This window comes from Myotis lucifugus, unplaced genomic scaffold (genome assembly GCF_000147115.1).
Source record: "Myotis lucifugus unplaced genomic scaffold, Myoluc2.0 scaffold_549, whole genome shotgun sequence".
Lineage (NCBI taxonomy): Eukaryota > Metazoa > Chordata > Mammalia > Chiroptera > Vespertilionidae > Myotis > Myotis lucifugus.
This window is the reverse complement of record NW_005871597.1, coordinates 490,071-502,276: the sequence shown is the minus strand read 5'-3', so window position 1 is coordinate 502,276 and position 12,206 is coordinate 490,071.

Below are 12,206 nucleotides of genomic sequence, written 5' to 3'. Positions count from 1 at the left end.
TGTTGATGGTAGGTCAGTAGGACCAGAGCTGGGTGGTGTTGATGGTAGGTTAGTAGGACCAGAGCTGGGTGGTGTTGATGGTAGGTTAGTAGGACCAGAGCTGGGTGGTGTTGATGGTAGGCTAGTAGGACCAGAGCTGGGTGGTGTTGATGGTAGGCTAGTAGGACCAGAGCTGGGTGGTGTTGATGGTAGGTTAGTAGGACCAGAGCTGGGTGGTGTTGATGGTCGGTTAGTAGGACCAGAGCTGGGTGGTGTTGATGGTAGGTTAGTAGGACCAGAGCTGGGTGGTGTTGATGGTAGGTTAGTAGGACCAGAGTTGGGTGGTGTTGATGGTAGGTTAGTAGGACCAGAGTCGGATGCTGTTCAAACAGAGGGGCTCACAGATGGAAGCTGCCCTGGGCCAATGGCACAGACTTGTTCTGTTGGAGAGATGCAGGACAAGTATGCTGGTCGCAGCCACAGCCAGCCAACTACCCTACTCGGGGGGCATGGGTTTTATTATTGTTTCTTGAACAGAGAACCCACAGAGCCAGAATGGACATCACTAATGGGTGACTGGATTAGGCATCTGAATACGAGTGTTCATGTCTAATGTATATTCAGTGAATTCTAAGTTTTTAGTGCCTATTGTATTCACTATATCGTGAATATTTAGTATCCAGGTGCCTTGCATATACTAGCACTTTACGAATATTAATCATCATTTGGTTCTTCCATTTCTTCTATGTTTAACACACACATTTTCCACTACCGCTTATAAGTACTTAAGATATGTGAGTTGAGTTCATCCACCCCATTTATTTTCTCCTATAGCTGAATTGTGTATTTTTGAATAATGTAGCAACTGAACATTGTAGATAAAGGTCTTTTTTAATTATTCAACTGGAGTTTGGTAGGTACTTTATTTTAAAGACTCATGTCTTATTTCATAAATGTTCTTGTACTCTTTCTTTGATAATTCTTTCCTCCATTTTTCCTTATTTTCTCTGTCTAGAATAGAAATTAATCATTTCCATCTCTTACCTTTTTACAACTATCCCCCGTTTTTTTGGTAGTTTTGTTTCACAGTTTGAAACAACTCTTCAGCTTTCTCTATCAATTTGTCTATTGGCTTTTTAAATTCTGTAACTACAATTCAAAAATAGACTTTATTTTTTCAGCAGTTTCAGATTCACAAGAAAGTTAGACAGTACAGAGAGTTGTCATATATCCTGCACCCAGTTTCTCCTCTATTAAGATCTTACATTAATATGTGCATTGGTTACACTGAATGAACCGATACTCACACATTACTGTTAACTAATGTCCCTAGTTTATTTAGGCTCCCTTATCTAATGTCCTTCTTTGGTCCCTGTGTCCCAACTAGGACACCACATACATTTAACTGTCATGTCTTTTTTGGCTCCTTTCCCACCACTGGAATTTGTCTCATACTTTCCTCATGATAAAACTTGGCTAGCGATTACTGGGAGGAAGACTGCAGAGGTAGCGTGTCCCTTTCATCACGTCATTATCAAGGGCACATTCTATCACCATGACTCATGACTGTTGGTGTTGGCCTTGCTCGCCTGGCTGCGGTAGTGCCTGTCACGTTCCTCCACTTGCTCCTCTCTCCCTTTTCCACACTCAGCTCTTCGGAAGGAAGTCGCCATGCACCGTCCACAGCTAAGGAGCGGCGAGTCACGTCCCCCTCCCTGAGAGTGGAATATCCACGTGAATTATTTGGAAATCTGTGTAGGAGATACGTCTCCGCTCCCCTGTAGCCACATGGTTAATTTCCCCAACCCCACTCTTGTTCTCTGATTGTCCCTTTCTCATAGCATCTGGTTCATGTGTGTGCTATATCTTCTTTTTTAAATCCTTACCCGAGGATATGTTTTTATTGATTTTAGAGTGAGAGAGAGAGAGAGAGATATCGATGTGCTAGGGAAACATAAATCGCTTGCCTCCCGTACACGCCCTGATCTGGGAATCTAACCTGATACTTGGGTATGTGTCTTGACCAGGAATCGAACCCACAGCCTTTTGTTGCATGGCTCACTGAGCTGCCTGGCTGGGGCATGTGTCTATGTCTCCTCTAACATTTCTGACCACAGCATTGGAAGTATTGGCCGGAAGGGTCTGTTTAGTTCTCCAAATTTCTTGGTTTCCCTGGGAGTTTGCTTATTCAGCCTTTCTCTGACATTTCCGTTTCCTTCATTTCTGGAGCTCTTGGTTACTTACTACATTCAGATGAAAGGGGACACACAGGAGGGCTCAGAGCTGTGTCTATGGGAGCAGAGCTTGCTGGCTACCAGGTTTCACTTCAGTGTGAGAAGTGAGCTGTTTCTCACCCAGGGTCCTCTCCCCCCCCCCCAACGGCCCCCCCAACCCCCCCCCCCCAACATCAGGATGCAGAGGGATTCATCTGAGACATGGACACTCCCAGTGGCTGCCCTGCGTATTCCTAGGTAGTGTATGGGCCTTGTTGCTGGCAGTTTTGAGCACAGAATGCGGTGTGTGTGTGTGTGTGTGTGTGTGTGTCACTGGGCATTTTGTTCCATAGTCTGACCATTAAATGATACTTTTATTTTCAACCTCACCGCTCACTCCTGCTCTCCCCTGCACTGATGCGGTCTCCAAGGCTGAGGTGTCCTTGGGACTGTAGTGGGTGGAATCCGTCCTGAGGACACTCCTGCAGCGGGACCTGCCTGGGCTAGATGCTGAGCTGTCCCCTCTGCTTCATCCCTCACATTCTTCCATCTGCTTCCTGTCTCCTGGGAACTTGCTAATCTCTCCTACTCTGGTGGGCCCCCTCCTGTCCTGGCTGTTATTCCCTGGTGTCATTTTACTTATTTATTTTATCCTCACCTGAGGATATATTTTCCGTGGATTTATGGAGAGAGTGGAAGGGAGAGAAATGGGAAAGTGGAGAGAGAGAGAGAGAGAGAGAGAGAGAGAGAGAGAGAGAGAGAGAGAGAGAGAGAGAGAGACACTTGCTGCTTCCCACTTGTGTCCTGACTGGAGCTGGGGATCAAACCTGCAACCAAAGTACGTGACCTTGACCAGGAATTGAATCTGGGACCCTTCGATCCTTGGGCCAACGCTCTAACCACTGAAAAGTACAGGCCAGGGCTCCCTAGAGTCATTTTAATTCCATCATGGGTGGGAGAGGAGGTAACCATTATGTTCCATCTTTCAGCTTCATTTGTTTTCATTATAAAAACATGATGTGTTATGCCGGTAGGTTAAACTGCTGTAACAAATTGATCCTAAAGCATGTACTAGGTAATCAGAGTTTATGTCACACTAGTGTCGGAGTCCAAGGTTCCCGGTGGCGGCTCCCTGACTGCGGTGACTCGGGGACCCAGGCTTTCCTTTCTGTGGTTTTGCCACCCCGCGGGCTTCACTGGCATCTGCGCCTGGCCAGAGAAGAGGAAAGGAGTGTGGAGGAGGCATGCCTGCTGCTGCTGCTTCTTTTATTTCTTTTCTTCTAAAAATTAAAGTTATTGGGGTGACGTTGGTTAATAACATTATATACGTTTCAAGTGTACAAGTAATTATATAACACATCATCTGTATATTGTATTGTGTGCTCACCACCCAAAGTCTAGTCTCCATCTATCACCATGTACTAGTATTTGACCGCCTTTACTACCTCCCCCCTCTCCCACACTGTTGCCTGTGTCTATGAGCTTCTTTGTTTTCTTGTTTGCTGCTTTATGTTTTATATCCCACACAGGAGTGAAATCATCTGGCTCTTAGCTTTTTCTGTCTGACTTATTTCACTTAGCATAATGTTCTCAAGGTCCATCCATGTTGTCGCAAATGGCAGCATTCCGTCTCTTCTTAGGGCTGAGTAGCATTTTCTTGAATACATGTACCACACCTTCTTTTTCCAGTTCTTTATTGAAGGACACTTCAGTTGTCTCCATGTCTTGGCCGCCGTGAATAATGCTGCAGTGAACATAGAGGTGCACATACCTTTACGAATAAGTGTTTTCAAAACTTTCAGGTAGATATCCAGGAGAGGAATTGCTAGGTCTTATGGTCGCTCTAGTTTGAATTTTTTGAGGGCCCTCCATACTATTTTCCCTAGTGGCTGTGCCAGTTCACCTTCCCACCAGGCATGCCTGCGTCTTAAAAGCTTCAAGCCTGCAGCACACACATCGCATCTGCGCCCATTCCATTGGTGAGACCAGTTCTGTACCCAGTTAGATTCAAGGAGATTGGACAAGGCAGCCCTTAAGTCGGCAGGCCCTTCACTGCACCCCTATATGATAAAGGGAAGCGTGGATCTGGTGGTACCTCTGGTCTCCTGGCTACACATGTACGGGGCCTGAATGGAGGTGAGAGGCAACAATAAGAATTAGGCAATTACACTTTGCTCAGTGGCAATCATTAGTCTTTATAATAGCTATGGGGTGTGATACCTCCACACCTACATACACTTATTTAATAAAATCTACGTGTCAGGCATTGTGCTGGGCGACTTCCATACAACCCAGACAACACGTGATCTCCCTGAGACACAACAAAAGCTGTTTCGTGAAATTTGAACTTGCCTGTAGGAAAGGCATAACAAGTACTTGAGGATCGTTTTGAAGGAAGAATTTGGCAGAGAATTATTGCTCACCTACTAAGTGCTAGACATGATGCCGGGTTTCAGGGACTAATTTTCAGGAGCTCCGTGTTCCCTAAAATGCAAAGAAACAATCACAGTACAGGTGATGAGAGCCACAGTGGGAGCCCTGGGGGAGGGGACTTTCTCTGCCTCGAGGGCAGGGTGGGCCAGGAGGAGGGGTCAGGGGTGTCACAAAGCAGGTGTCTAGCATTTGAATAAGATCCTGAAGGACAGTTAAGAAGTGTCCAGAGGGAAAGGAACAGATCACCAGGCATGCATTGCCTAGAAAGTGACTGGCTGCTACGGGGGGCACCCCAGGAGGGTGGAAAGGTGAGGTGTCAGTGAGGAGGAGGATGGAAGCAATTGTTCGCCCACAACCCACTTTTTCCTAGAACTTGGTCTTCCCCTTCCAGCCAATACATCCCAGAGCTTCCTCAGTGAACGGAGCAGACAGCAAGCTCAAGACCAGGCCTACTGACTTTGGGACCACCTCCTTCTTTGTTGGGGAGACTGTCCTATTGGAGGATATTCAGCGGCATCCCTGACCTCATCCCACTAAATGCCAGTAGCACCTGCCAAATTGTAATGAGTGAAAATGCCTCCTTAGACATTGCCACTGTCCCCGGGAGGCAGAACGGACTGGTTGAGAACTACTGCTTTGGACAGATGTCGTCTTCTTTTATCCTCTACCGGAGTATTAAGTATAGTGTTTCACCGAGAGTAGGGCAATGTGCAATTTGAGGACAGATCCCTTTTGAGCCAACAGCCCGATCCCGGCTCACAGCAGTGTCATGAGGAGCAGCAACACACAATAGTTATGCTCTACATTATACTGCGGTCACCTTTGAAATGCCATCTCCCATAGTAAATTGAAAGCTAGCCTAGCAGGCATTCAGTTACATTCATTTTCTTAAAGAAAAGTTACCTTTCAAAAATAAACTGATTGAGCTCCAAGCAGATTAAAAATGATTTTTGAATGCCCCTTTTTCTTCTTCTTTTTCCCCTTCTCTCTCCTCCTCCTCCTCCTCCTCCTCCTTCTTCTTTTTTTTTTTTTTTTTTTTTTACCAGAATGACCTCTTTCATGCTTTTTGGGCAAATTCCTAAAAAAAAATAACACTTCACTCACTTGCAGACTCCCTTGCAGTCCATCTGGGGAAAATACCAGTCAGGCTCCTCCTACATTCTCCCAACTAACTTTTGACTTTGCTGCCTACACATCTGGCACCTGAAACATATGGATCCTTCTTTAATCAGCAGCCTGGAATATCATCCCTGTGAGCACCTGTCAGAGAATTCATCCAAGAACTGATTGCAGTTCAGCATTTGCCAAGAGTGTGATGGAGACATCTGATTTTCAGAGAGAGAGAGAGAGAGAGAGAGAGAGAGAGAGAGAGAGAGAGGCCAAATGGCATATGAACTTCCCATCGCTCCTCGTTCTCTAACTTCTCTCCCTGCACAAAGTCAGCTCAGTAGAGTAACAGCAGGTCTGAGCTCTAGTATTCAAACTTTTCACAGGAGGACTTTTGGTTGGGGGAAAAGTTGTAATGTTGCTTTTTTTTTTGGATAGAGGGAAATATAAGAAATACCCATCTGTGGGGAAAATCTGTCTTTTGTAGAATCATAGTTAGAGTTGCTGCCAATTCTAATCCTGCTTCCTGAGAGTGAACTGAGTTCTGGCTCTGGGAGTGAGGCAGGAAAAGCCAGAATGTGCCTGCGGTCAGAACACGGGCAGGTGCCCAGGCCAGGGCCAGGCACGGCCAGAGGGAAGGGCCCGGGCTTCCGAGACGGGCAGGATGTCTGTGACACACTGTCCTTGGGGCCTGGGGTGGGGTGGGGGCATCTTCCACATCTTCAGAATTAGTCCTTTGGACACAAGCCAGCCCTAAGGTGAATCCCAGAGGAAAGAGAGAGAAAGGGAGAGAGAGAGGGAGAGAGAGAGGGAGGGAGGGAGGGAGGAAGAGAGAGAGAGAGAGAGAGAGAGAGAGAGAGAGAGAGAGAGAGATTTTTAGTCTAAGGGAGCTGGGGGAATTGGGACATTTAATTTCAAATGAGAGACCTAAACAATATCAGAGCAGATACTGACATAGAAATCGGACCCGCAGCCCGCAGCAAACTGCCCTCATTACCTAGAATAACCAGCCAGGGAGCCAGCCTGCTCTAAGACAGACTTGGAGGAAGCCAGAGGGTTATCTCTAGTGACCGTCCAGGAAGCTACACAATAACCTCTGTAACATCGGCCCCAAATGGCCAGGACTTGATTAACAGCTGACAGCTTCCCTCATTTTTGTCCCCACTTCCAACGTAGGACCCAGCAGAGAAAGCCAAATGTGCACCCCCACACAATCACATGGGACGCCCCACTTCTAGTCAGCCCGCCTGCAGCTCCCCACACCTGCAGCCTCGAATGGGGTGCCCCTGGAGCACCCCTTTCTCCCACTCCTCTGCCTGCTGCGTCTCTGCCAGATGGAAGTGCTGACTGCATAGCCTTTGCCTGTTCTCATTTGGTCTTCGTTCATTTCCTCAGAGTGTTGACAGTCATGTAACCTGATTTTGAAAAACAAGTCAAGTGTGCTAGGGATACTCTGGAGGGGCACGCGTGGCAGGGCCCCAGCCCTCCATGTCTGTGCCCCCAGCTCCTTTCCTCTGGACCGGCCCTGCCCCTTCTCACCTTCCCTTCCTCCCGGAGACATCCCCCCACCCCCTGCCTCTCATCAGCAAAACCCCAGAAGCTCTCTTCTTCCTTCATGGTGACAACGTCAGTCAAACATGCGATGCCAATAGGAAGGAAATGAACATTTTCTGAGCGCTACTTATTTCCTGGGCGCTTCTTCATGTGCCACCTCCCTAAATCCTGTCTCCACCGTGTGAGGTAGGAATTCCTCCCTCCCCGCCACAGATGATGACGGCAAGACCATAGAAAATTGAAGATGGGTCTGTCTTTCCTACTTAGATGATGAGCTCTTTGATAAGATGAGTTCTTAGGCATTTTCATTCTTCATGCCGAGCAAAGGATGGGCACATGGAAGATGTTGCATAAAGGCCTGTAAGTGAATGAATGAATGAATGAATGGATTCCTATAGGGCAGGAAACATGTATGTATTTACAAGCCCAGCCTGGCTTACAGGACTAATTATTCAAAAGCATGGGCCATGTGGTTCCTATAGGTAGAGGCATATGAGTCAAGCCTTTTCTTTCACACACTTTCTCTGGACAGGAAATCAATCATTGTAAAACTCCGGGTGGAGGCTGCACGCGTTTCTAGCTCTGACTGGGTAGGTGTGGGGGCTTTGATGTCTGAGAGTCGCATGTGGAAGATTTACCAGGCAGCAGAAGCTCCCTGCCTCCGCCAGGAGACGAATGTCAGCAGGTGAGCTGTCGCCGGTGCCTAAGCAACAGAAGAGGAATTTTCTCTTGTAAGCAGCGTATCATTTCGCTCTGCCTTAGGGAGTCCACGTCTTTGGTGCCTTTGGTTGACTTAATTATTTTAAACGTTTTTTGTTGAAAAGTTGTCATAGCAACAGCATCAACTAACATTTGAGAAGACGAATTCTATTTCCAGCACCTTCAAGTAATGTTTCATTTTGCCCATTATGTATCCACCCAGGCTCATCCACACATGCATTTTATACGCGTGCAACCACAAAGCAATGTCTATTTTCTATTCTGCCATTTCGCCTAACATTACATCAAAAACATTTTCTCTGTTTCCAGAGGCTGCGTATTTAAAATTTTCAATGTCTGTACAATCCTATATAGTAAAAGGCTAATATGCAAATTGTCCACTCGACCGGGAGTTCAACCAGGAGTGCGACCAGCGGGTGGAGCCAGCCGGCCAACTGCCCACAGCCCCTCCCCCTGGGCCATCAGGGCGGGGCGGCCGGACCCCACCCATGCACGAATTCGTGCATCGGGCCTCTAGTATTTTATAAATGACTAAACTATGCCCACATAGTGCACAATGAGTTCACTACTCATATTTTTACTACCTTCTTGCATATGCATTTTGCCTTCTGATGACTCTTTTCTCAGGAATCTTATCTTAGGAGTAGAATTTCTGACGTGTTTGTGGCCTCTGATAAGTAACATCTTGTCGGTTGCGGAAGCCCTTCTAATTTGGAGAACCAGCGCGTAGCTTGGGGAGGATGCCTTGCTATGAACCCTGCAGACATGTCCTTAGTGTGAGACGCTAGACAATGGATGGATGCAGCAGCTCCTGAAAAGAATGAAAAGGCACTGGTTAGAGGCAGCCCCATGGGTGGCATGTGTGGGAGAAATTAACACCGAGGCTGCCTTGATTAGAATTTTCTGAAGCAAAACTATTTTGCTCTGGGTGTGTGAGCTCTCATATTGGAATAGAAGGTTTTCTTTTCCCTCCTCCTGAGCGTTGCATCTCACACATCCTAGTGTGACTAGAAAACCAGAGGTGGGCGTTTAATAAACACTGGGATTCTTACATGCAGAGAAGGGCCATCTTCACTTAGGAACGTCTTAGGTCATTGCTAAACACATGAAACCCTTAAGGAATTGCATTCATATCCAATGTCTAAACTACAAAAGCAAACGGAGACTCATTTTATCTTTTTGTAGACCGCAAGAGACAACCAGCCTGCTTGATGACCAAGCAGGATGAAATGTAAGCCAGGTGGGCAAGTCAGTTTCTTCTTCTTCTTCTTCTTCTTCTTCTTCTTCTTCTTCTTCTTCTTCTTCTTCTTCTTCTTCTTCTTCTCCTCCTCCTCCTCCTCCTCCTCCTCCTCCTCCTCCTCCTCCTCCTTCTTCTTCTTCATCATCATCATATCTGCCATCCCAGGATCCCAGGAGCACTCCCCGTGTGACAGGTTCAGGGCTAAGTCTCATTGAATGCACATAAGTGGTGCTGAGAAGGAGGTGCTACTAATATGCCCATTTTTTAGATCAGGAAACGGAGGCTTGAGAGCAGAAGAGAAGTGAGCTGCCATAGAGCAGGGTAGTGGCTGGTGTTGAAATCCAGGTCTATTTGCGTACTTGTCAAAAGGTGAGGTGAGAAAACCTCCTAAAAGGGTGCTGGGTGGTGGGAGGTTTCCTGAAATAAAGACAGCAGTTCAGGTCCTGTGGGACGGGAAGGGCAGGGGTTCAGAGCCCAGCACTCAGGCAGGGACACTGGGGTCATGGGTCCGGAGGAGTCACTGCTATTGTCACCTCCTCCCCACCAAGGGGCTGAGCCCAAGCCGTAGACAAATTTCCAGATGATGCCCAGTCTCCATCACTATGTTCCCGCCTGTTGGAATCACACCATTTCTTCCTGGACGCTCACTGAAGGTTGTTTCAGAATCTTAACATGTCCTGCCGTGCCTGGGCACCAGGCATTATTGGCTCAGCCACTAGTCCACGGCCCTCGCCTTCAGCCCCGTCATCGTAGTTTATTTCCAGGAAATAGCAGGCGTAAGTCCTCCTGTGACTCGGGGACCTGGTGGGGAGCAGGGGGTGCTGTTCTGACATTAGGCTGCATCTGTCAATCAGGCAGGATGTAGGCCGGCTGGGCAGCCAAGGCGTGAGACCACAGAGGAGGGGACCAGACGGTACACAAGTGATGGGCTTGGTCATCATTGTAAACATGGATAAACTGTTTAGCTGCAAGCACTGGCCTTCAGTGGTGGAGACTCAAACTACTTCCCTAGCGGTGAACCAAGTGGGAATCTCTCTGTTGTGAAGGCTGCTGTAGGACTTTTGAGAACCATTTCTTTCTCTTCAAGCCTCTTTGAGGGGGCAGTCTGTTTAGAGACAGACTTTTTTTAAAATATATTTTTATTGAGCACAGAGAGGAAGGGAGAAGGAGAGAGAGAAACATCAATGATGAGAGAGAAGCATTGATTGGCTGCCTCCTGCATGTCCCCTAGTGGACATCGAGCCCATAACCCAGGCATGTGCCCTTGACCGGAATTGAAGCCGGACCCTTCAGTCTGCAGCCCAGCACTCTATCCACTGAGCCAAACCAGCGAGGGCTAGAGCCAGCCTTTTAAAATAGCATTATAGTTATTTTTTTTTTTACCACTTTGATCTTTTTCTCTAACAAATATTTCCATTATTCCAAATGCCATTTTGCCTTGTTTACATCGCCTTTATAAAATCTTCTTTATGAGATAAAAGGCCATTAAATGCTGTGCAGTCCCTGCCTGCCTCCAATAAGGGAGCGACGTGGGCGCTGTGGGAAGGTCGCTGCATTTTGAGGGGAGGGTGCACAATGGCTTGGATTTCGTTTGCGTACATGCCAGGGCAGTGCCCAGCGCGGCCTGGGAGGAAAATGGGAAACTGCATCCCTGCAATCCCTCAGAATGACGTTCTCAGACTAAAGATGGTCCGGATGTAACAACCGGTGTAGCGTTCATGGCAGCAGAGTCCCAGGAAGACAGAAAAAAAGGGGCGGGGCTGGAAAAGGACTTGAAGGACTTGGATGGTGGAAGCAGGAAGGACCCTGTCTGCTGTGCTTCTAAATGGAAGCAGAGGGAATGTTTATAATGACCACGTTATAAATGGGGAGGGGAAGGGGACACAAGGAAGACAGGTTTCCTACGTTTTATTCAAACAGGTAAAATGGCAACACCAGTAGATTGTGTTGTTATAAATATATATAAAATGATAGAGCCGTCACTAAGAAACCTTTATTTAGATACACTCAGAAATACTGTAAATAAATCAAAATGAATGCTACGAAATGTTCCAGTAATTCACAGAGAGGAAGGAAAAAGAAGAGAGAGAAATGAAAAGCAGAGATGATGAAACAAAAATTAAATGGCTCTTTTATGCACTAACATCAATAATGACATTAAATGGAAATCATCCGAACACACTAATTAGCAGGCAGAGATTGGCAGAGTGGGTTAAATAACAGTACTCAGCTACATGCTCGCTATAAGAAATTTGCTTCAAATATAATGAGGTAGGCCAGTGGAGAACAAAAGAATGGAAAAAGTTACATCATGAAAACATTAATCAAAGGAAAGTGGGTGTGGATGGTTTAATGTTAGATAAAGTAGACTTCAGAGCAAAGAAAATTACCAGAGTCGCAGAGGAACATCCAGAATGATAAAAGGGCAAGTCCACCAAGAATACACAGTTATCCTAAATGTGCATGCAACAGAGGTACCAATATGTAAAGCAAAACTGATGAACTAAAATGAGAAATAGACAAACTCACAATGATAGTGACTTTGATGCCCTCTCTCAAAAGTTGACAGAATAGAATAAAATCAGCAAAGCTATAGAACTCAACAACATGCAACATGATCTAATTCAACATGATCTAATTGAATTTTATAGGAAACTCCACCCAACAATAGCAGAATGTCCATTCTTTTCAAGTGCACATAGAATATGTACCAAGATAGACCATCTTCTAGAAAAGAAACCTGTATAAGTTTAAAGAATTGAAACCATACAGAGTATGTTCTCTGACCACAAAGAAATCAAACTATATGAAAAAAAGAAAGAAAAAAAGAATAACAGGGAAATCTCCAAACATTTGGGAACAACACACTTCTAGATAATCCAGGGATCAAAGAGGAAGCCTCAAGAGAATTAAAAAAAAATTGATCTGAACAAAATGACAATAAGACATAGAAAATGTTC